General features: G+C 42.1%; 1 protein-coding gene across 22 annotated transcripts in view; it reads left to right on the top strand.

The window, feature by feature from the left end:
• Positions 1-2,603: 2,603 nt before the first annotated feature.
• The window catches only part of LOC118385851 (microtubule-associated protein 2-like), a 170,954-nt gene continuing 147,420 nt past the window's right edge, over positions 2,604-26,137 (top strand). For 17 of the 22 annotated variants that reach the window (XM_052522674.1, XM_052522676.1, XM_052522678.1 and 14 more), the window contains exon 1: positions 2,607-2,656. The gene's annotated coding sequence lies outside the window, so the exon portion shown is untranslated. Of the gene's footprint in view, positions 2,657-19,143; positions 19,214-26,137 lie in introns of those variants that run through there. The other 5 variants (XM_052522665.1, XM_052522666.1, XM_052522667.1 and 2 more) reach the window with 5 other exon arrangements.

The following is a 26,137-nucleotide window of genomic DNA, read 5'->3' on the forward strand; positions in this document are numbered from 1 at the left end:
TGACTGTCACATTATTAAGGACAAACCAGACTATGCCGATAAATGGTTAAAGGTAACGGGATGGTCGTTCTATTGCCTCTGACCACGTAACATCGGCCCAATGATTCCACATGTTGAATCCCTACTGTTCGTCGACACCCAGCAGGGGATCTATTGCACACGACTGTCATTCATGTGTCTTGTTCTTTTATTACAGTATTGAGTGGTCAAACCAGTTACTTCGTAATCACTGCAAAAACACCCATTACCTGGCCAGACTGAATGGCCCACGCTCAACACCGTGTGGCGCTGTTGTCCTTTATTTGCAAATAAGAATTTAGTGAGACACATACTTGTTAGGTAAGAGGACCTAAAAATGTGGTATGAATGCATGCCAAGGCCCGAGAGAGTCCTAAGCATTTAGTTATGCTTCTTAAATAGGCCGAGCCTCTGATAGGGTGATTATTCCACTCTACATATAATTACTATTTTTCTTGCTGTCATTGTCAAACTTATCTTTCACACTCTGAGTTTAGTTTCCTAAACCCACTAGTCCAGTCAGTTCTTTAACTGTTCAACTTTGATCTTCTCCTCAGTGTTGAGCTGCTCTGTCCATCAGCAGCACAGACTCAAAGATACAGGCCCATTTTATCCTTCAGTTGCATCATCAGGGTTTCCATCCCAAATGGCACCCTATTCCCTATATAGTGCGCTGGTCAAAAGTAGTCCACTATTAGGGAATAGGGTGCCATTTGGAAGGCTAAATGCAGGCAAGTAGAGGTCAAGATTATCAGCTCCATCTGAAGCAGGCTTGGAGAACAAGGGGGATGGAGAAGCCACCCCTAGACTCTAGGAGCCATTCCCCTTGTACTTCCCTTCAAGTGTCTTTAAACCTTCAATGAGCAGACATCACAGAAAGAGGCAAGGCCAAGGAATGGTGTGTGTGAAAGGGTCACTGTGAAGTAGCATCTGTTTTGCAGTTTATTATATGTACAATTACATTTAAGTCATTTAGCAGACGCTCTTATCCAGAGCGACTTACAATGGTTTAAAGTGTTGCAACAATAGGCCTACTAAGTATGACCAGCAAAAAAAAACATCAACATGACCTAACTAGGTCTGTGGCACCCTACTCACTTTTTGCACACTGGAGGTTTGTCAAATGTAGTGCACTATATAGGGAAATGGGTGCCATTTGGGACAAAGCCCAGGTTCCTAACTATTGTATGTAGTAGTAGGTGACCCTGACTCTCCTTTCACTGTGTGGATGTGTTGCTGTTTGAGGGTTGACCTGAAACATTGTTGGGGTATTGATTTGTCATAATGTGAAAAGCTGTCCGCTCCAATGTAATCTATTTCAGTGAGTCATAACGAACATCATAGTTGTATTCCAAAGGGCACCCTGTTCCCTATATAGCCCTATGGCCCAATTAGTTTGTTTTATTTACTTGGGCCCTGTTCAAAAGTAGTGCACTGTAAAGGAGCATACCACCCTGCAGCATACCACCCTGCATACCACTGCTGGCGTGCTTCTGAAGCTAAACAGGGTTGGTTCTAGTCAGTCCCTGGATGGGAGACCAGATGCTGCTGGAAGTGGTGTTGAGACACTTTCCTCTGGTCTATAAAAAATACATCCCAATGCCCCAGGGCAGTGATTGGGGACACTGCCCTGTGTAGGGTGCTGTCTTTCCTCTGGTCTATAAAAATACATCCCAATGCCCCAGGGCAGTGACTGGGGACACTGCCCTGTGTAGGGTGCCGTCTTTCAGATGGGACGTTAAATGGGTGTCCTGACTCTGAGGTCATTAAAGATCCCATGGCACTTATTGTAAGAGTAGGTGTGTTAACCCCGGTGTCCTGACTCTCTGAGGTCATTAAAGATCCCATGGCACTTATTGTAAGAGTAGGTGTGTTAACCCCGGTGTCCTGACTCTCTGAGGTCATTAAAGATCCCATGACACTTATTGTAAGAGTAGGTGTGTTAACCCCGGTGTCCTGACTCTCTGAGGTCATTAAAGATCCCATGGCACTTATTGTAAGAGTAGGGGTGTTAACCCCGGTGTCCTGACTCTCTGAGGTCATTAAAGATCCCATGGCACTTATTGTAAGAGTAGGGGTGTTAACCCTGGTGTCCTGACTACATTTCAAATCCGGCCCTCAAATCATCACGGTCACTTGATAATCCACAGTTTACAATTGCCTCATTCATCCCCCTCCTCTCCCCTGTAACTATTTCCCAGGTCGTTGCTGTAAATAATAACGGTAATAAATAAAAAAGGGAATAAGATGCCATTTGGGACAAAACTGATACTCCACTCTGTCCTCATATTATTTTCAAGTGTTGAGTGTTATTCTGAATGTCTAGCACCTATTATTTTGAATGTCTAGCATCTGTCTAGCACCTTAATAACTAAATAATCGCCTAACCAACTGCCATTGTGATTAATTTGCTTTTTATAATCATTTGCTTTTTTAAAGTCAATTAATGAGGGTTAGAATGGTTTATGAAATATTAATGGACTTGTTATCATTGAGTGTGAATTCTGTAGCGCCCCTGTTGAAATACTTACGGTAGTCAGGGAGTAGCGGGAGGGGCTAAATGGGCCCAGGATTCCTCTGCCAGTCTGCGCTCCGGCAGAGCAAGTTCTACTGCGAAGCCAGACACTGCACCGAACAGGTAAAGATGACATATCTATTTATATTGATTGAAAACAGAATGTATACGAAGTGAAAATGGTCGGGTGTTTTTGCCTGTATCTTCTAGTATTTAATTAATTCACATCACCGTGTTGGTTTTATGAAGTTTTCTAATTGTGTGCATCAGTGCATGAGCAGAAATAATGTGAGCTACCCCAATGAATCGATCAAGAGAAAGGATTCATTGTTCATTTCCACGGTTGGAACTGCTAAATATTGCAGGGCAGCTAGACATATTTTGCGGTCACTTCCAACGCCACCTACATCTTAACATTTTGTTTCGTTTAAAAGGTCACACTTGAAGATGGGGACTCGCAAACCTTGCCCATAATGGATCACCTAGAACTGTTTATTGGTAGTTTGTTGGCGGCTGTAGCATATTGAACCAACCAATCGATCATCTTATCTTGGTAGGCTACACGAAATAAAATATTGCTGATAGAATTTGTATGCTGTTATAGCCTATTTATGTGAATTGCTGATCTGCGGTGAACGGTCGGTCGATGTCACAACCAGCCGGTCTGCAGAACGCCGGTGCATTTGACGCGCTGCTTCTATTAGGTCCAGCACGTAAGGTGCTGAAACATCGGCGGTCCGGGTTAACTCATAACCGAATCTGTAAGCTATCAAAAGCCTACAGGAGATGTTTTGAATTGGTTAAGCCTAACTGTTACTTGTTTCTATTGTTAAGACAAAGGGGCCTCTTGTTTGATTTAGACAGATATCATCTTCATTATCTATGGATAGGCTACAATTTTTGGATCGTTTTAGACTAGGAGAGCTACAGTTGAGCTTAGCAGGTAGGCTATAGCCGATCTATGATTCGTGACGGTGGAAGCAATAGAAGGTTCTTGAGGCTAGGCGAGATTGGTATTTCCCCCCCTCTCTTTGTCTGTCTATATTTCTGTCGTCTTGTCCGTCTGCCTGTTTCTCTCTCTCACTCCCCCCTCTCTCTCTCACACACACACGATGCTGAGTCACAAGATTTTATTGGTTCATTATCATGGTAATTCTTCAATAACCTACCTTACTTCATATGTAGGATCTTTATTGTTTTCCTCCATGGAGGTCTTCACTATGGATCAGTCAAATGCATGTTATTATCACGTTATTATCATTATGTTACAGTGGGATTACATATTGGCCAATGTTACCTAGTAACATTACTAGTGTTGATTCAGGTGTTACATTAACTCTGTAAGTGTTCAATTTAACACTCTGTGTTGATTTAACACTGGATCATTGAATGTGTACAATCTTGTAGAAAACAATGTTCAAATGAATCCCCCTTGACAACAGAGGATGAATATTGTGACATATGATGTAATCTATTTCTTACCTTGTCATACAGCCTTTACAATACAGTAGCGTGAGCAGAGGAGAGCTCTTATGAGTTACCCTGCATGCCAGTCTGTTTCTGCTTTCTTGCCAACTCCTCATGGAAATAAGGTATGACAGTGGCAATGAGAGACAAGGAGTTGGCAAGAGAGCAGAAACAGACTGGCATCCAGGCTAGCTATGAATGTGCTTCCACTGCCTCTGCAACACAGCTACAGTACTGGGAGTGTAGTGTCCTTTGCGTTCATCTCGAAAGCCTTTATTGAGAGAAAATTAGAGCACTGCTGACTAATACTGTGGGGCTCTTTAGATGCTGAAGTGGCCATCGTCCATTTTAGAGGCCTGTACTGTATGTGACAACAAGATATCAGGCTGAAGGTAAACCCTTGAGACTTTATTTAAATACTAAACAGATATTGATTGGAATGTAGATACTCTCCAGTTTAATCAGATTGACATGATATTAAAGCTATATTGATTTATTTCCTCCATGGTGGTTATGGTCTTGTCTGTATGTCCAGGTACTAATGGCCTGAATCTTCCAGGATTAGAATGGAGTCTCTCCGGGTCTCTCTTTCTGTTTATCTCTCTGTCTCTTGTCTCTGGGGAGTGGTGGTCAGTCAGACTTTGTTATTGTCAGGTCCTGTCTCTGTCATGAGACCTCTTGAAGACTCTAGATGTTATAGTCTTCCTGCTTGTTTCCTCTGCCTGAGCTCTCTACTGACTGATAGACATCTCTTATCTGGGATTTGAGGCTGTCTGCCTTTGGCCTGTGTGAACATCTCTCTGTTACTGGCCAGCCATGGCAAGACATGGAAGTATTTACTTCTCCCTTTGGTACATGAGGAGAAATGGGACTGAAGTGAAGCATCGCGTTGCACACTTGTGGATTATATATAGCTGCATAGACCTAGTTTGATGTGCATGCTTATGTAAATCATTGTGTGTGTGTGTGTGTGTCTTATGCGTTCTGCCCACAAGGACTGTGTACTTAGTGAACCAGGTCACTAGGGTTAATGGTATCTGCTGTGTGGCTCAGTTGGTAGAGCATGGTGCTTGCAACACCAGGGTTGTGGGTTCAATTCCCACGTAGGTCCAGTATGAAAATTTATGCACACTACAGTAAGTCGCTCTGGATAAGAGAGTCTGCTAAATGGCTAAGTTGTGTAAAATAAAAGTAGTATTACAGTAATGTCTGTTATATGGTTTACATAGTTAAATATGCAAAGGCTATGTTGCAATGAAAAACCCACAGGTGAATTCCAGCTCTTTTAAATGTCTAGCAAGTGCTGCAGAGGAGCTAGCCCCGTTCTGCTCACTGTTCTCTGTTCTGGCTGTCTGTTAAAAGCAGGTCACTTCTGGACCAGTGTGTGTGTTTGCACGTTGTTCAGTACGAGGACAAACTGAAGGTTCCCTATGGGAAGGTCGCAATTGTAAATGAGAACTTGTTCTCAACTTTCCTACCTGGTTAAATAAAGGTAAAATAAAAAAATGGGCTCTGGTCAAAACTAGTGCACTGCAGTGTTGGGGTCAATTATAATGACATTTTAATTGAATTGGAATAATACTTTTTGAATTGGAAATGTAAAAACATTTCTTCTTTAGAATTTAATCGCAATTAAATATTTTTACATTTCCCAGTGTCACAGTCGTGTGTGTGTGTGTGTGTGTGTGTGTGTGTGTGTGTGTGTGTGTGTGTGTGTGTGTGTGTGTGTGTGTGTGTGTGTGTGTGTGTGTGTGTGTGTGTGTGATAGGTGACAGGGAAGTCAGGGACAGGAGAATCAAAAGTTGGTGGAATGGAGTATTTTAATAATTTAACTCCAAAACCATGAGATACAATGCAACAAAGTGGGTACGAGGACCCGTCGCGCAACAAATACAAAACATAAAACAATCTCTGACAGAGACATGAGGGAAAACAGAGGGTTAAATACACAACAGGTAATGAATTGGATTTAAACCAGGTGTGCAGGAAGACCAGACAAAACCAATGGAAAATGAAAAATGGATCAATGATGGCTAGAAGACCGGTGACATCAACCGCCGAGCACCGCCCGAACAAGGAGAGGCTTTGATTTCGGCAGAAGTCGTGACACCCAGTTAATGGGATGAATGCACATAGTATACAAAAATGACTGTAGGATTTGTTTTGAATCATTTCAACCTGTATTTCTATATAGCTAGGGCTAGGCTGTCTGAACTGTGACATGATCAGACTGAGGGAATTGAATTGGAATTGGAAATTGGTGAATTGTTGGGGATAATATTAAATTGGGAATTTAATTATTAGAATGTACCGATCATTGGAATTTAATTGAATTAAATGGAATTTACAGGGAGAGAGAATTTAAATATAATTTAATTTGTGGAATTGACCCCAAGCCTGGTGCACTAAAAAGTTGTTTATACATAGAGATATATATAGTGCCGTCAAAGTATTCACACCCCTTGACTTTTTCCACATTTTATTGTGTTACAGCCTGAATTTAAAATGGATTAAATAGAGATTTTGTGTCACTGTAGAATTGTGTTTTTAGACATTTTTACAAATGAATACAAAATTAAAAGCTGGAATGTCTTGAGTCAATAAGTTTTCAACCCGTTTGTTATGGCAAGTCTAAATAAGTTCAGGAGTAAAAATGTGCTTAATTTAAAGACCGCTTTTCACTCTTCATTTATCTCTTTTGATCGGGCTACTTTAATATTTTCAGTAGATTAATTTATGCAGACTACTACCCTACTATGTTTGTTTGTAGTCAATGTATGCATTTACCATGGTAAATGTTCATGCTTTCAATGGTCCTTCTGTAGCACAGTTGGTAGAGCATGGCGCTTGTAACGCCAGGGTAGTGGGTTTGATTCCCAGGACCACCCATACGTAGAATGTATGCACACATGACTGTAAGTCGCTTTGGATAAAAGCATCTGTTAAATGGCATATATTATATATTATGATAGCATTTTTAGAGCCTGCGTAACAGCAGAACTGATTTTATTGGAGAATAACTTGCATAGAAATGCTCTCATATAATTTGTATGACCATTGACGGTGATAGTTCATTGTAATACATAAAGTAACCTCAGAAAGTATTCACACCCCTTGGCTAATTCCATATTTAGTTGTGTTACAAAGGGGAATTCAAATGGATTTAATTGTACTTTTTTGGTCAAAGATCTACACAAAAAATTCAAAGATTTTGTAAAAAATGTATGAAAAATAAAACACATTGATTATATAAGTATTCAATACATGTTAGAATCACCTTTGGCAGTGTTTGCAGCTGTGAGTCTTACTGGGTAAGTCTCTAAGGGCTCTGCACACCTGGATTGTACAAAACAATTCTTCAAGCTGTCAAGTTGGTTGTTGAGTATTGCTAGACAGCCATAGGTTTTCAAGCCGATTTAAGTGAAAACTGTAACTAGGCCACTCAGGAACCTTCAATGTTGTCTTGGTAAGCAACTCCAGTGTATTTGGCCTTGTGTTTTAGGTTATTGTCCTGCTGAAAGGTGAATTTGCCTCGCAGTGTCTGCTGGAAAGCAGACTGAACCAGATTGTCCTCTATTTTGCCTGTGGTTAGCTCTATTCCATTTATTTTGATCCCCCACAAAAAAAACTCCCTAGTCCTTGCGGATGACAAGCATACCCATAACATGATGCTGCCACCAACATTCTTGTGGTATGAAGAGTGATAGTCGTGTTGGATTTGCCCCGAAGTGATGTGTTGTGTTGGAATTGCCCCAAACATAACACTTTGTATTCTGGGCAGGGAGTTCATTTCTTTGCAATTTTTTGGTATGTTTTACTTTAGTCCCTTATTGCAAACAGAATGCAGGTTTTGGAACATTTTTATTCTCTACAGACTTCCTTCTTTTCACTCTGTTATTTAGGTTAGTATTGTGGAGTAACTACAAAGTGATTGATCCCTCCTCAGTTTTCTCCTATCACAGCCACTAATCTCTGTAAATATTTTAAACTCACCATTGGCCATGGTGAAATCCCTGAGCTGTTTCCTTCCTCTGAGGCAACTGAGTTAGGAAGGATGCATTTATCTTTGTAGTAACTGAGTGTATTGATACACCATCCAAAGTGTAATTAATAACTTCACCATGCTCAAAGGGTTATTCAATGCCCTTCTTTGTGAGGCTAAGTGTACACCTCCCTTGTCTTTGTGGTTGAATCTGTGTCAAATTCACTGCTCGACTGAGGGACGTTGTGTGGGGTACGGAGATGAGGTAGTCAAAAATCACTATTATTGCACACAGAGTGAGTCCATGCAACTTATTATGTGACTTGTTAAGCAAGTTTTTACTACTGAACTTATTTAAGTTTGCCATAACAAAGGGGTTGAATACTTAGTGGCTTAAGACATTTCAGATTTTCATTTTGAAGACATTTGTAAAATGTTCTAAAAACACAATTCCACTTTGACATTATGGGGTATTATGTGTAGGCCAGTGACCTCTACAGTCTAAGCCAAGCTATATGGAATTGTTTTAGGAAAGTCATACCTAGGATCATTTAGCTGTTTAATCAAGACACCTTGATATATTAAAAAAAAAGTAACTATGCATTGTGTTTGGTGCATCTATACCTGAGAGTCAATGTTTAATTACCTTAGTTGTAGCACTGACTGTAAATCAATCTGTATACGAGTGTCAGCTAAATGACCAATGTACCGTATAGGTGAAAATGAACATACCAAAATGAACTGCAAAGCACACTGGGTATTATTATTGGCCTTGTTTCAGGGTCATGTCTAGATGGGATATAGCTTAACCTAATTATCCTAACCGGCTGCTTAAATTCTCCTAAACGTCCTACAAAAAAAACCAATTTTGACAAAAGTTGTATCCCTTCTAGACAAAACCTTGTTTCGGGGCGAAGGTTGTGAGAATAATGCTCTGCATGCTTTGCAATTGTCTATTTTGACATCTATATTTAGTTCCTTTAGCAGACGCTCTTATCACACAGTAGTGTTATTAGACTTCTGATATCAATGCAGGGGGAAAGAGGGCCACAAAATGGGGAACCGCTATAAAAAATTGTATAGAAAGTATTTAGAACATACAAAATACAGCTCTCGAAAGTATCTTGTTTCAAAATACATTTTAGTGTAGTTCAGCTCAGTGTAATACAAATGACAAAATACTCAGAAGTAAATGAAATGCATAAATACTGCCCACACACACACACACACACACACACACACACACACACACACACACACACACACACACACACACACACACACACAAGTAGGCCCCTGAGAGAGTTCCAACGGACCACAGATAGACTTCTGTTTCATTAAAAGTGAAAAGGTCTTGATCACTCTCTTGCCTACTGTGATTGATAATGGTGCCAGAGGGGATGTCTGCCCCTTTATGGGCTCTTAACCAACTGTGCTATTTTGTTAGTTTTTTAGCATTGTTTGTAGCTTACTTTGTACATAATGTTGCTCCCACTGTCTCTTATGACATACAAAATACAGCATACCACCCTGCTGGCTTGCTTCTGAAGCTAAGCAGGGTTGGTCCTGGTCAGTCCCTGGATGGGAGACCAAATGCTGCTGGAAGTGGTGTTGGAGGGCCAGTAGGTGGCACTCTTTCTTCTGGTCTAAAAAAATATCCCAATACCCCAGGGCAGTGAATGGGGATGCTGCCCTGTGTAGAGTGCTGTCTTTTGCATGGGATGTTAAATGGGTGTCCTGACTCTCTGAGGTCATTAAAGATCCCATGGAACTTATCGTAAGAGTAGGGGTGTTAACCCTGGTGTCCTGGCTAAGTTCCCAATCTGACCCTCAAACCATCATGGTCACCTAATAATCCCCAGTTTACAATTGGCTCATTCATCCCCCTCCTCTCCCCTGTAACTATTCCCCAGGTCGTTGCTGCAAATGAGAACGTGTTCTCAGTCAACTTACCTGGTAAAATAACGTATACAAAATGACCAAAAAGAGCTTCTGGACATCAGAACAGTGATTACTCACCTTGAAATGAACAAAGAACTTTACTTTAATGAGTCGGACTAGAGGGATTAACTCCAGACACAGAGATCGGGGTGCCTTGTAAGGATCTGGCGACGAGTGGCTAATCTGCCTTTGCCATCTGTACTATTGTCCAACACACAATCACTGGATAATAAAGTGGATGAACTAAAAGCACGTATATCCTACCAACGGGACATTAAAAACTGTAATATCTCATGTTTCACCGAGTCGTGACTGGACGACGACATGAATAACAAACAGCTGGTGGGTTATACACTGTATCAGCAGGATAGAACAGCAGCCTCTGGTAAGGCAAGGGGTGGTGGTCTATGTATATTTGTAAACAGCTGGTGCACGATATCTAAGGAAGTGTTGAGGTTTTGCTCGCCTGAGGTAGAGTATCTCACGATAAGCTGTAAACCACACTATCTACCTAAAGAGTTTTCATCTATATTCTTCGTAGCTGTCTATTTACCTCCACATACCAAGGCTGGCACTAAGACCGCACTCAATGAGCGATATATGGCCATAAGCAAACAGGAAACTCGTCCAGAGGCGGCGCTCCTAGTAGCCAGGAAATTTAATGCAGGGTACGTAATTTCTACCAGCTTGTTAAATGTGCAACCAGAGGGGAAAAAAACTCTAGACCACCTTTACTCCACACACAGAGACGCGTGCAAAGCTCTCCCTCGCCCTCCATTTTTTCAAATCTGACCATAATTCTATCCTCCTGATTCCTGCTTACAAGCTAAAATGAATGCAGGAAGCACCAGTGATTTGGTCAATAAAAAAAGTGGTCAGATGAAGCAAATGATCAGCTACAGGACTGTTTTGCTAGCACAGACTGGAATATGTTCCGGGATTCTTCCAATGGCATTGAGGAGTATACCACATCAGTCACTGGCCTCATCAATAAGTGCATCAATGGCGTCGTCCTCACAGTGACTGTACGTACATACCCCTACTAGAAGCCATGGATTACAGGCAACATTCGCACTGAGCTAAAGGGTAGAGCTGCCACTGTCAAGGAGTGTGACTCCAACCCGGAAGCTTATATGAAGCCCCGCTATGCCCTCCGACAAACCATCAAACAGGCAAAGCGTCAATACAGCAACTAAGATTGAATCGTACTACACGCTCGTCAGATGTGGCAGGGCTTGCAAACTATTACAGACTACAAAGGGAAGTACAGCCGAGAGCTGCCAAGTGACACGAGCCTACCAGATGAGCTAAATTACTTCTTTGCTCACTTCGAGGCAAGTAACACTGAAACATGCATGAGAGCACCAGCTGTGTGATCACGTTCTCTGCAGCCGATGTAAGTAAGACCTTTAAACAGGTCAACATTCACAAGGGCGCAGGGCCAGACAGATTACCAGGACGTGTACTCCAAGCATGCGATGACAAACTGGCAAGTGTCTTCACTGACATTTTCAACCTCTCCATGTCTGTGTCTGTTTCAAGCAGACCACCATAGTCCCTGTGCCCAAGAACATGAAGGTAACCTGCCTAAATGATTACCGACCCATAGCACTCACGTCTGTAGCCATGAAGTGCTTTGAAAGGCAGGTCATGTCTCACATCAATACCATTATCCCAGAAACCCTAGACCCACTCCAATTTGCATACCACTCCAACAGATCCACAGATGATGCAATCTCTATTGCACTCCACACTGCCCTTTCACACCTAGACAAAAGGAACACCTATGTGAGAATGCTATTCATTGACTACAGCTCAGCGTTCAAAACCATAGTGCCCTCAAAACTCATCACTAAGCTAAGGACCCTGTGGCTAAACACCTCCCTCTGCAACTGGATCCTTGACTTCCTGACGGGCCACCCCCAGGTAGTAAGGGTAGGTAACAACACATCCGCCACGCTGATCCTCAACACGGGGACCCCTCAAGGGTGCGTGCTCAGTCCTGTACTCCCTGTTCATTCATGACTGCACGACCAGGCACGACTCTTAAGTATGCCGATGACACAACAGTGGTAGGCCTGATCAATGACATGACAGCCTATATGGAGGAGGTCAGAGACCTGACAGTGTGGAGCAAGGACAACATCCTCTCCCTCAACGTGATCAAGACAAAGGAGATGATTGTGGATTCCAGGAAAACGAGGACCGAGCACGCCCCTATTCTCATCGACAGGGTTGTAGTGGAGCAGGTTGAGAGCTTCCTTGGCGTCCACATCATCAACAAACTATCATGGTCCTAACATACTAAGACAGTCGTGAAGAAGGCATGACAAAACCTTTTCCCCCTCGGGAGACTGAAAAGATTTGGCATGGGTCCCCAGATTAAGAGGATCCTGACTGGTTGCATCACCACCTGCTATGGCAACTGCTCGGCATCTGTCCGTAAGGCGCTACAGAGGGTAGTGCGAACGGCCCAGTACATCACTGGGGCCAAGCTTCCTGCCATCCAGATCCAATATAATAGGCGGAGTCAGAGGAAAGCCCATAAAATTGTCAGAGACTCCAGTCACCCAAGTTATAGACTGTTTTCTATGCTACCGCACGGCAAGCAGTACCGGAGCACCAAGTCTAGGTCCAAGAGGCTTCTAAACCGCTTCTAACCCCAAGCCATAAAATTCCTGAACATCTATTCAAATGGCTACCCAGACTATTTGCATTGCCCCCCTCTTTTATGCTGCTGCTACTCTCTGTTATTATCTATGCATAGTCACTTCAATAACTCTACCTACATGTACATATTACCTCGACTAACCGGTGCCCCTGCACATTGACTCTGTACCGGTACCCCCTGTATTTATGTTCGCAATTGTTATTTTACTGCTACTCTTTAATGATTTGCTTCTTTTATTATTTAATTTATTTTATTAATATTGCATTGTTGGTTAAGGGCTTGTAAGTAAGCATTTCACTTTAAGGTCCGTAGTATTTGGCGCATGTGACAAATACAATTATATTTTATTTGTATTCCTGAGATAATATGTTTGAATCTGTACTACTTTGCTACTGATTTGCCTGAAGGAGAGAGTTGTTTTTATGAATGAAAAGTTCTGTGTAGTCCATGTTTATTTAGACACTGTCTAGTGTGAAGCTGGGCTGGTGTCAGGTTAGGTAATGCCTAATCTCTAGTGACAGAGAGAGGTCCCTAGCATACATGCTGGCTAACTAGCGCACACAACATTTTGACTGCTTCCCAAATGGCACCCCGTTCCCTATGTAGTGCACTACTTTTGACCAGTGGTTTGTACAAAATGGCACCCTATTTCCCAAATAGTGCAAATAGTGAGATGAGGTAATGCCAGGCTGCAGGTTATGTCAGATAGATAATGGTGCAGCAGCAGTTTTACATTACCTGTCTGTCTGTAACAGTGCTGCTGCAGCCAGCCATAATCTGCTCTCTCTCTCTCTCTCTCTCTGTCTCTCTCTGTCTCTCTCTGTCTCTGTGTCTCTGTGTCTCTGTGTCTCTGTGTGTGTGAATCCCATCAGCATCCTCTCACAGAGCAGCTGCCACAGGCTAGTACTCCCCACTCACTATGGCCAAAGCCTGACGTAATGCCCTGTGTGTGTGTGAGAGATGGCCCATGCGTGTTCCAGGTCTTATTTCGGGAAGCCGAGTCTTAAAGCTCAGATCCAGAATAGAGTGGACTAAGAGGCTCTACTGCAGGGAGGAGAGGAACTACATCACCAGATTAGTAGCACCACCATACAGAACACAGAGCTTTACAGTGGGACCAGCTACCAGCAGACCTCCCTGGCATCTACATCATTGGCCTCTTAGTTTGGTCCTATACTCATACATGTACTTCTCTTTACAGTACACAACTCTCTCTCTCTCTCTCCCCCATCAAGCTGACTAGATGACTGACTAGATGCTGACTGGATGTTTGTTTGTCAAACCATTCTCAGTAAACCCTTGAGTCTAGGGCTCTCCATGCCTGTTCCTCGAGAGCTACCCTCCTGTATGTTTTCACTCCAACTGCAGTTGTAACTAACCTGATTCAGCTGATTAACCAATTGGCTAATGGCCAACAAGCTGCGTTAACCATAAACTAAAAGTACAGCTATCATGCTTGTAAACAAATTATAGAGTAGAAAAAACATATTAATATATTACTTTTAATAAATAATGTTTTGTTACATTTAAATGGTTAAAATGCTGTTATCGAGGTCATGTCCTTTTGTAGGTGACTTTAGAGGTCAGCATGTGGGAGAAGTCGGAGCTCAGGAATGATGGAGGCGTTTCCCACTAGTTGTTAACCACTAGTAATTACACTCACTAATTTACAACAAGTTGGAGGTCTGTTCAAGTGGATTTTTGCAGTCATATGTGGTAAATATCCATTCCCCACTTGGTTACGAGCACAGATTTAGTTACAATCATTACTGCACTTTGAAATGTAGGTGGGGCAAATTTGCTGGCCAGGCTCATTAACATATTTGGGTCATGGTCTAAAATATGATGTATTTGTGCCAACTGTTAGTGGAAGTGTTATACCAGTTTAACTGGTTTCATCATTAGGTAGATGGAAGTTGAGCATGTCTAAAATGGTCAGTGCTGCAATCTGTGTAAGAATGTGTGACGATCAAGAGCTGCACTGTTAAGTTACTGTGCATTTTCCAGTAGCTTAATGGCAGTTGGTTCACAGGAAGTTAATGTTTAATTTTCATTAACTTACTGTCAACTAGTAACAAGTGGGTTATTGTGAAATTCACAGTAATTTATAGATGCTAATCCATTACACCCACTGACCTTATGGTCAGGTAGGAAAGTGAGTATTACAATTAAATATCTTATGGTTCTTTGGTATCACATGCACTTATGTCAGCCTTCAACCCAATTAGTCCCACCGTAAAGCCGGCACGATTTGGACTTTAACCCCTTTTAAACATTGTGTGCTACAGACTTCTTGGTTGTACCATTGGATTTGTCTATTTATTCTGCATCCATACGTAGATAACAACCATTCGTCTGTGTGATTAGGGCTGAGCTTGAACAGTTTTTGTGAGACAAGGGCGGATCCCAAACTCTCACGAACATGTGACAAAGCTCACAAGCTACACAGGAGTCGTTAGAAGGAAAGTTCTTCTACATAGAAGATCATAGGAAATCCCAGGACATTGTGTCCATTATACTGTAATAAGCTCACATATCTGCTGTCACAAACTCCAGACGCCACACAGTTGTCACTGACTAGTTGGATATTCATGTCCCAGCGAGGAAACAATTTCTGTACTTACAGGATTCATATAAATACTTTTTTAATTAGTTTTTATTTTGGCAGATCTTAGATTTTATAGACATTTGTAAATTAAAGTCTTTAATGCAACAATTTATGCGAAATAGTTTATGTTCCACTTGTAGCCCTGGTTGACATTAAAAGGAAATGGCAAAATACTTAATTGTGAGGCTAAATATAAGGGCTGAACATGTAGATAAATGGTCAGATAAACAAAAAGCCAATTTCAACTAGGGTCTCAGAACTGACAGGGTTAACAGGGCTGCATAACTGACAGTGTCCAAGCCTAATATTTATGAACAGACCAGATTAACTGGAATGACTTTCCCTCTTAGGGGAGATCAAAAAGAGCTAGCTGAAAGCCACGCCTCGAATAAGCCACGCCTGCAATCTTCTGATAGGCTGCTGCTGTTACAGTATGCTGCCAATCAGCAAGTGATGTGTATGTTGTCAACAGAAGAGTCAGTGAAGGCACAGTAGGTTCCTGGCAACATTTTGCCAGACAGTTAGTGACTTTTACAAAAATATACAAATTCAAAGCAACTTCTGGCAACAATAACCTTCAGTGTAGCTAATTACTGACACATTCTCTTGCAAAGTTGGGAGAACAAATAGCAATAGCAAGGGTGTCTAGCAAGACTGTAAACTCTCCTTCCAGACTCATATGAAGCTTCTCCAATCCAAAATTAAATCTAGAATTGGCTTCCTATTTTGCAACAAGCCTCCTTCACTCACGCTGCCAAACATAACCTCGTAAAACTGACTATCCTACCGATTCTCGACTTCGGCAATGTCATTTACAAAATAGCCTCCAACACTCTACTCAGCAAACTGGATGCAGTCTATCACAGTGCCATCCGTTTTGTCACCAAAGCCCCAAATACCACCCACCACTGTGACCTGTATGCTCTCGTCAGCTGGCCCTCGCTACATATTTGTCACTAGACCCACTGGCTCCAAGACATCTATATGTCTTTGTTAGGTAAAGCTCTGCCTTATCTCAGCTCACTGGTCACCATAACAACACCCACCCGTAGCACACGCTCCAGCAGGTACAGTTGAAGTTGGAAGTTTACATACACTTAGGTTGGAGTCATTAAAACTTGTTTTTCAACCACTCCACAAATTTCTTGTTAACTTCTTGGAGACAGGGGGCAGTATTTTCACGTCCGGATGAAATCCATGCCCAAATTCAACTGCCTGCTACTCATCCCCAGAAAATAAGACATGCATTATTATTAGTAGATCCGGATAGAAAACACTCTGAAGTTTCTAAAACTGTTTGAATCATGTCTGTGAGTATAACAGAACTTATATAGCAGGCGAAACCCAGAGGAAAAACTATTCAGATTCTTTTTTTGAGGCCACTCTCTTTTCAATGGATTTTCATTGGGAATCCAGATTTCTAAGGAACCTTCATGCAGTTCCCACCGCTTCCACTGGATGTCACCAGTCTTTAGAAATTGGTTGAGGTTTTTGCTTTGTGTAATGAAGAAGTAGCCCTGTTCAAAACGAGGGTCACTTCAAGTGTACTGTTTGTTAGAGGCGCGTGACCAGAAAGGTAGCGTCAGTTTTTTTTCTTCCTGTATTGAACACAGATCATCCCGTGTTCAATTTGATTGATTATTTACATAAAAAACTACCTAAAGTTGTATTACAAAAGTAGTTTGAAATGTTTTGGCAAAGTTTACAGGTAACTTTTGAGATATTTTGTAGTCACGTTGTGCAAGTTGGAACCAGTGTTTTTCTGGATCAAACGCGCAAAATAAATGGACATTTTGGATATAAATCGACGGCATTAATCGAACAAAAGGACCATTTGTGATGTTTATGGGACATATTGGAGTGCCAACAGAAGAAGCTCGTCAAAGGTAAGGCATGATTTATATTTTTATTTCTGCGTTTTGTGTCGCGCCTGCAGGGTTGAAATATGCTTCTCTCTCTCTGTTTACGGAGGTGCTATCCTCAGATAATAGCATCGTTTGCTTTCGCCGAAAAGCCTTTTTGAAATCTGACATGTTGGCTGGATTCACAACACGTGTAGCTCTAATTTGGTATCTTACATGTGTGATTTCACGAAAGTTTGATTTCTCATCGTAATTTATTTGAATTTGGCGACTGCATTTTCTCTGGCTTTTGGCCAGGTGGGATGCTAGCGTCCCACATATCCCAGAGAGGATAACAAACTGTAGTTTTGGCAAGTCAGTTTGGACATCTACTTTGTGCATGACACAAGTAATTTTTCCAAACAATTGTTTAAAGAAAGATCATTTCACTTATAATTCACTGTATCACAATTCCAGTGGGTCAGAAGTTTACATACACTAAGTTGACTGTGCCTTTAAACAGCTTGGAAAACTCCAGAAAATGATGTCATGGCTTTAGAAGCTTCTGATAGGCTAATTGACATAATTTAAGTCAATTGGAAGTGTACATGTGGATTAGAGGTCGACCGATTAATCGGAATGGCCGATTAATTAGGGCCGATTTCAAGTTTTTGGGGGCGCAGATTTGCCGATTTAAAAAAATTATATATATATATATATATTTTTTTTTTGAATTTTTAAAATGTTATTTATTATTATTATGTTTTTTTATACCTTTATTTAACTAGGCAAGTCACTTAAGAACACATTCTTATTTTCAATGACAGCCTAGGAATGGTGCGTTAACTGCCTCGTTCAGGGGCAGAACGACAGATTTTCACCTTGTCAGCTCGGGGGATCCAATCTTGCAACCTTAGTTATCTAGTCCAATGCAATAACGACCTGCCTCTCTCTCGTTGCACTCCACAAGGAGACTGCCTGTTACGCTAATGCAGTAAGCCAAGGTAAGTTGCTAGCTAGCATTAAACTTATCTTAGAAAAACATTTACATTTACATTTTACATTTAAGTCATTTAGCAGACGCTCTTATCCAGAGCGACTTACAAATTGGTGCATTCACCTTATGACAATCAATCATAATCACTAGCTTTTATTTCTTTCATCACATTCCCAGTGGGTCAGAAGTTTACATACACTCAATTCGTTTTTCATAGTACTGCCCTTAAATTGTTTAACTTGGATCAAACATTTTGGGTAGCCTTCCACAATAAGTTGGTTAAATTTTGGCCCATTCCTCCTGACAGAGCTGGTGTTACTGAGTCAGGTTTGTAGGCCTCTTTGTTCATACACCCTTTTTCAGTTCTGCCCACATCTTTTCTATGGGATTGAGGTCAGGGCTATGTGATGACCACTCCAATACCTTGACTTTGTTGTCCTTAAGCCATTTTGCCACAACTTTGGAATTATGCTTGGGGTCATTGTCCATTTGGAAGACCCATTTGTGACCAAGCTTTAAATTCCTGACTTATGTCTTGAGATGTTGCTTCAATATATCCATGTAATTTTCATCCCTCATGTTGCCCTCTATTTTGTGAAGTGCACCAGTCCCTCCTGCAGCAAAGCACCCCCACAACATGATGCTGCCACCCCGTGCGTCACAGTTGCGATGGTGTTCTTTGGCTTGCAAGCCTCCCCCTTTTTCCTACAAACATAACGATGGTCATTATGGCCAAACAGTTCTATTTTTGTTTAATCAGACCAGAGGACATTTCTCCAAGAAGTACAATCTTTGTCCCCATGTGCAGTTGAAAACTGTAGTCTGACTTTTTTATGCTGGTTTTGGAGCAGTGGCTTCTTCCTTGCTGAGCGGCCTTTCAGGTTATGTTGATATAGGACTCGTTTTACTGTGGATAGAGATACCTTTGTACCTGTTTTCCTGCAGCATCTTCACAAGGTCCTTTGCTGTTTTTCTGGGATTGACTTGCACTTTTCGCACCCAGGTATGTTCATCTCTAGGAGACAGAATGCATCTCCTTCCTGAGCGGTATGACGTCTGCGTGGTCCCATGGTGTTTATACTTGTGTACTATTGTTTGTACAGATGAACGTGGTACCTTCAGGCGTTTGGAAATTGCTCCCAAGGATGAACCAGAGAGTCACTGAGTTTGAAGGTAGGCCTTGCAATACATCCACATGTACACCTCCAATTGACTCAAATGACATCAATTAGCCTATCAGAAGCTTCTAAAGCCATGACATAATTTTCTGGAATTTTCCAAGCTGCTTAAAGGCACAGTCAACTTAGTTCTGACCCACTGGAATTGTGATACAGTAAAAGTGAAATATAAGTGAAATAATCTGTCTGTAAACAATTGTTGGAAAAATGACTTGTGTCATGTACAAAGTAGATGTCCTAACTGACTTGCCAAAACTATAGTTTGTTAACAAGACATTTGTGGAGTGGTTGAAAAACAAGTTTCAATGACTCCAACCTAAGTGTATGTAAACTTCCGACTTCAACTGTACAATACATTATACAGTAAATATCATCCTTAAACAAGAACAGTTTGGTTATAACACGATAGATTCAGAGAGGAAAGGTGGAGGGGGGTGGAGGAAGACAATGGAACATGGATCTCTATCGGACAAGCATTTTTCTACGGCTGGCCATGCTCTATCGGACATAACGGAAGCTATTCTCGCATAAATATGAATACATATGCACTTTAGCAATCGCTCGCTCGGATAAAGGAATGTAATCAGTATTTACGATTGAGCTGGTGATGTGAGGCTCTGGTTTGCCCAGTCGAGGTCGCCATTGTCCTTTGTAGATTCTTCTGGGTCGTCGTGGAGTGAGATGTTGTGGTTTTCTGCATCGGTCAATGTTCTTACTAGATTTGTGCATATGTTCAGTTGAAGTCTATAGTCTAGTTTGGTATGCACTTATTCTTTAGGTGATCAATAGCTCAGAGTTCATACCATTTCACATGTGGAGCAAGCTCTCACGTTTCCTGGTCTATGGAGTTTAAATTAGCCCTTTTCAACGTGGAGGAAAAAGTTGACTTTTCGTCACGGAGACTTTTATTCAAGAGTGGAAAAGGTGTTGGTTCATAATTTCCAACCAATGTCTATTCACTTGGGCGTGGCTACTGACTTAGTTCAACTTAGCTACTGACTTAGTTCAACTACAATGAAGGCCAATTCTTTCATTTTGAAGGTTAACATCACATTACATAATTTTACATATAGTTTAATCTTTACTCATTCATTTTATACAATAATTAGATGCAAGCCTCATAACTGAGGAACCTGTATAAACAGAGTTAGGGTAATGTGGCTGTATTGTTTTTAAACAAAACGGACCGTTGCTGGCTACTGACCTTTCACCCATTCTCCATAATAGGAATATTGATCAATTCTCAAATTCTGGGATGTAGTAGAATTTTTGCGGGAGAGTTCCTTTGTTCTACTGTGACCCTCTCTCTCCCATACTGCACGGTAAGGGAGACAAGAGTCTCTGCAGGGAATTTACGATGTGGTTGTAAAGTTGTAAAACTGCCCCCCCCCCCCCTAACAGGAGAGGGGGTTCTGTTCACATCTCTGCTAGCCAATTTACTGAAAGGGCTAGCATCATGATAACCTGCAGGGGACCATGACTGTTTAAATGTAGTAAAGGCCAATTATGCCTTTCAAGGTAAAATATTGTAAATTACATATAAAACGTGCGTTTTCCCATGTGCTCAACTGTTGTCTCATGTGTAGTGTCATGGTATCACATGTTTAAATTTTGCATCCCCATGTTGTTGCATTTATTTCTCTCACACACACACACACACACACACACACACACACACACACACACACACACACACACACACACACACACACACACACACACACACACACACACACACACACACACACACACACACACACACACACACACCTCATCTCTGTTTTGCCTCCCTTCTCCTCAGTGGGATCATCAGTGTCTTTGATTTGTCTGAGGATAGGGGGATGGAGGGATGGTTGGAGGTGACACAACAGTCTTGTGGGTGCTGACTGCCTGTATGTATCATTAAGAGCGTGTCATCACAGAGCAAGAGGGCCCCTGAGATGGTGCCTCACTCTCCTACAGGGAAGGATGGATCCCAGCCACCCACGGTGATACACACATGGGACAGATGCCATGGTGATGATGGGTATCAGTCACCTTATACCCAAAACATCTTATTCACTATATTGTGCACTACTTTGACCCGCACCAACAGGGCTCTGGTCAAACATAATGCACTATAAAGGGAAAAGCGTGCCATTTGGGATTTGAAGGGAGGTAGCAGATCTTGCCTCCCTTAACTCGTCCCTGAGAATCTATTTACATGTACAGTATTATTTATGATGTATGCTATAGTTTTACTATGATGTATTATTTTATTTCAGTTCAAACCCCAGAAAGAGTTAGCTGGTGTCTTCTCAGCAGCAAATGAGGATCCTAATAAATAATAATTATGCATTCAATGTAGTACTAAAAGTTGTTTTGGATAAAAGCATCAGCTAGTGGCAAGCAGAAATTTGCTTCCTGCAACACAAACTCCAAAAAGTTCTGGGACACTGTAAAGTCCATGGAGAATAAGAACACCTCCTCCCAGCTGCCCACTGCACTGAAGATAGGAAACACTGTCACCACCGATAAATCCACTATAATTGAGAATTTCAATAAGCATTTTTCTACGGCTGGCCATGCTTTCCACCTGGCTACCCCTACCCCGGTCAACAGCACTGCACCCCCTACAGAAACTCGCCCAAGCCTTCCCCATTTCTCCTTCTCCCAAATCCAGTCAGCTGATGTTCTGAAAGAGCTGCAATATCTGGACCCCTACAAATCAGCCGGGCTAGACAATCTGGACCCTTTTTTTCTAAAATTATCTGCCAAAATTGTTGCCACCCCTATGTCTGAGATTCCCAAAGATTGGAAAGCAGCTGCGGTCATCCCCCTCTTCAAAGGGGGGGACACTCTTGACCCAAACTGCTACAGACCTATATCTATCCTACCCTGCCTTTCTAAGGTCTTCGAAAGCCAAGTCAACAAACAGATTACCCACCATTTAGAATCCCACCATACCTTCTCAATCTGGTTTCAGAGATGGTCATGGGTGCACCTCAGCCACGCTCAAGGTCCTAAACGAGATCTTAACCGTCATCGATAAGAAACAATACTGTGCAGCCGTATTCATTCACCTGGCCAAGGCTTTTGACACTGTCAATCACCACCTCCTTATCGACAGACTCAACAGCCTTGGTTTCTCAAATGATTGCCTCGCCTGGTTCACCAACTACTTCTCTGATAGAGTTCAGTGTGTCAAATCGGAGGGTCTGTTGTCCGGACCTCTGGCAGTCTCTATGGGGGTGCCACAGGGTTCAATTCTTGGACCGACTCTCTTCTCTGTATACATCAATGAGGTCGCTCTTGCTGCTGGTGAGTCTCTGATCCACCTCTACACAGACGACACCATTCTCTATACTTCTGGCCCTTTTTTGGACACTGTGTTAACAACCCTCCAGGCGAGCTTCAATGCCATACAACTCTCCTTCTGTGGCCTCCAATTGCTCTTAAATACAAGTAAAACTAAATGCATGCTCTTCAACCGATCGCTGCCTGCACCTGCCCGCCTGTCCAACATCACTACTCTGGACGGCTCTGACTTAGAATACGTAGACAACTACAAATACCTAGGTGTCTGGTTAGACTGTAAACTCTCCTTCCAGACTCACATCAAACATCTCCAATCCAAAGTTAAATCTAGAATCGGCTTCCTATTTCGCAACAAAGCATCCTTCACTCATGCTGCCAAACATACCCTTGTAAAACTGACCATCCTACCAATCCTCGACATCGGCGATGTCATTTACAAAATAGCCTCCAATACCCTACTCAATAAATTGGATGCAGTCTATCACAGTGCCATCCGTTTTGTCACCAAAGCCCCATATACTACCCACCATTGCGACCTGTACGCTTTTGTTGGCTGGCCCTCGCTTCATACTCGTCGCCAAACCCACTGGCTCCAGGTCATCTACAAGACGCTGCTAGGTAAAGTCCCCCCTTGTCTCAGCTCGCTGGTCACCATAGCAGCACCCACCTGTAGCACGCGCTCCAGCAGGTATAATTCTCTGGTCTCCTCCAAAACCAATTCTTCCTTTGGCCGCATCTCCATCCAGTTCTCTGCTGCCAATGACTGGAATGAACTACAAAAATCTCTGAAACTGGAAACACTTCTCTCCCTCACTAGCTTCAAGCACCAGCTGTCAGAGCAACAACTACCTCTTTCCCTACTGTATTTCTTTCTTTCTTTAGCTCCTTTGCACCCCATTATTTCTATCTCTACTTTGCACATTCTTCCACTGCAAATCAACCATTCCAGTGTTTTACTTGCTACATTGTATTTACTTCACCACCATGGCCTTTTTTTGCCTTTACCTCCCTTATCTCACCTCACTTGCTGACATTGTATATAGACTTATTTATCTACTGTATTATTGACTGTATGTTTGTTTTACTCCATGTGTTGTTGTATGTCTCAAACTGCTTTGCTTTATCTTGGCCAATTGTAAATGAGAACTTGTTCTCAACTTGCCTACCTGGTTAAATAAAGGTGTTCTCAACTTGCCGACCTAGTTAAATAAAGGTGAAATAAATTTTTGAAATAAGTAAATGTTTTATACTGTATATTATGAACAGCGGTTTCTAAAAACATATTGTAACTATCTCTCTGTGAAACGCTTTAAATGTAAGTGTTTTTGTTGAAGATGTCTAGAGTACATATAGTTTAATTCAAAAGAGTTAAAACCCTCTGGTATTTAATTGGTCACACTAAACTAAGACTGTCAGTGTTCTTTCTGTTTTCACAGTTCTTTCTGTTTTCAGAAAATGCGGTGTTTCTTTGTCAAACGGTTTTGTTATATTTCAGTCTTCTGTGATGTATATAAAGTGTAATATTGGGATACAAACTCAAAATGTAATACATTTGAACTCTATATCTGACATGGAAAAGGGGTCTTTTTTTTCTAAACCCATAACCATCTGTGTGAGGTGTATACTTTTGTTTCAGAGTAGATTTGTTTAAGACTACCAACAAACACTCTGTGCGACCCTGATTTAGCCCACTGCAGTAAAAGGTTAACTCCTGCAATAAAGCAGCCAATAATACATTTACCAAAATGCAATTTGCTGCAAAACACCATTCTAACCAGCGCACCTGATGCGAGCAGTATACGACAGAGATGAAAATCTCAGTTAGAAAACGTATAACGAGGCTGAATCTAAATACGTAACAACTAGGATGGGTTGCTAATATGACTAATATGAAAATCAATCGATCAAATGTATTTATAAAGCCCTTCTTACATCAGCTGATGTCACAAAGTGCTGTACAGAAACTTAGCCTGAAACCCCAAACAGCAAGCAATGCAGGTGTAGAAGCACAGTGGCTAGGAAAAACTCCCTAGAAAGGCCAGAACCTAGGAAGAAACCTAGAGAGGAACCAGGCTATGATGGGTGGCCAGTCCTCTTCTGGCTGTGCCGGGTAGAGATTATAACAGAACATGGCCAAGATGTTCAAATGTTCATAGATGACCAGCAGGGTCAAATAATAATAATCACAGTGATTTCTGAGGGTAAACATTGAGTAAATGTCAGTTGGCTTTTCATAGCCGATCATTCAGATTATCTCTATCGCTCCTGCTGTCTCTAGAGAGTTAAAAACAGCATGTCTGGAACAGTTAGCACGTCTGGTGAACAGGTCAGGGTTCCATAGCCGCAGACAGAACAGTTGAAACTGGAGCAGCAGCACGGCCAGGTGGACTGGGGACAGCAAGGAATCATCAGGCCAGGTAGTCCTGAGGCATGGTCCTAGGACTCAGGTCCTCAGAGAGAGAGAGAGAATAGAGAGCATAATTAAATTCACACAGGACATCGGATAAGACAGGAGAAATACTCCAGATATAACAGACTGACCATAGCCCCCCGACACAAACTACTGCAGCGTAAATACTGGAGGCTGAGACAGGAGGGGTCGGGAGACACGTGGCCACGTCCGACGACACCCCCGGACAGGGCCAAACAAGCAGCATATAACCCCACCCACTTTGCCAAAGCACAGCCCCCACTGCTAGAGGGATATCTTCAACCACCAACTTACCATCCAGAGACAAGGCTGAGTATAGCCCACAAAGATCTCCGCCACGGCACAACCCAAGGGGGGGCGCCAACCCGGACAGGAAAGTCACGTCAGTGACTCAACCCACTCAAGTGACGCACCCCTCCTAGGGACGGCATGGAAGAGCACCAGTAAGCCAGTGACTCAGCCCCTGAAATAGGGTTAGAGGCAGAGAATCCCAGTGGAGAGAGAAGAACCGGCCAGGCAGAGACAGCAAGGGTGGTTCGTTGCTCCAGTGCCTTTCCATTCACCTTCACACTCCTGGGCCAGACTACACTCAAACATTGGACCAACTGAAGAGCTGAGTCTTCAATAAAGACTTAAAGGTTGAGACCGAGTATGTGTCTCTCACATGGTTTGGCAGACCATTCCATAAAAATGGAGCTATATAGGAGAAAGCCCTGCCTCCAGCTGTTTGCTTAGAAATTCTAGGGACAGTAAGGAGGCCATCGCATGTGACCGTAGTGTACGTGTAGGTATGTACGGCATGACCAAATCTGAAAGATAGGTAGGAGCAAGCCCATGTAATGCTTTGTAGGTTAGCAGTAAAACCTTGATATCATACCTTGCCTTAACAGGAAGCTAGTGTAGAGAGGCTAGCACTGGAGTAATATGATACATTTTTTTGGTTCTAGTCAAGATTCTAGCAGCCGTGTTAAGCACCAAATGAAGTTTATTTAGTGCTTTATCTGGGTAGCCGGAAAGTAGAGCAGTGCAGTAGTCCAACCTAGAAGTGACAAAGGCATGGATGAATTTTTATGCATCATTTTTGGACAGAAAGTTTCAGATTTTTGCAATGTTACATAGATGCAAAAAAGCTGTCCTTTGAAACAGTCTTGATAAGTTTGTCAAAAGAGAGATCAGTGTCCAGAGTAACGC

Source organism: Oncorhynchus keta, chromosome 7, assembly GCF_023373465.1.
Source record: "Oncorhynchus keta strain PuntledgeMale-10-30-2019 chromosome 7, Oket_V2, whole genome shotgun sequence".
Taxonomy (NCBI): Eukaryota; Metazoa; Chordata; class Actinopteri; order Salmoniformes; family Salmonidae; genus Oncorhynchus; species Oncorhynchus keta.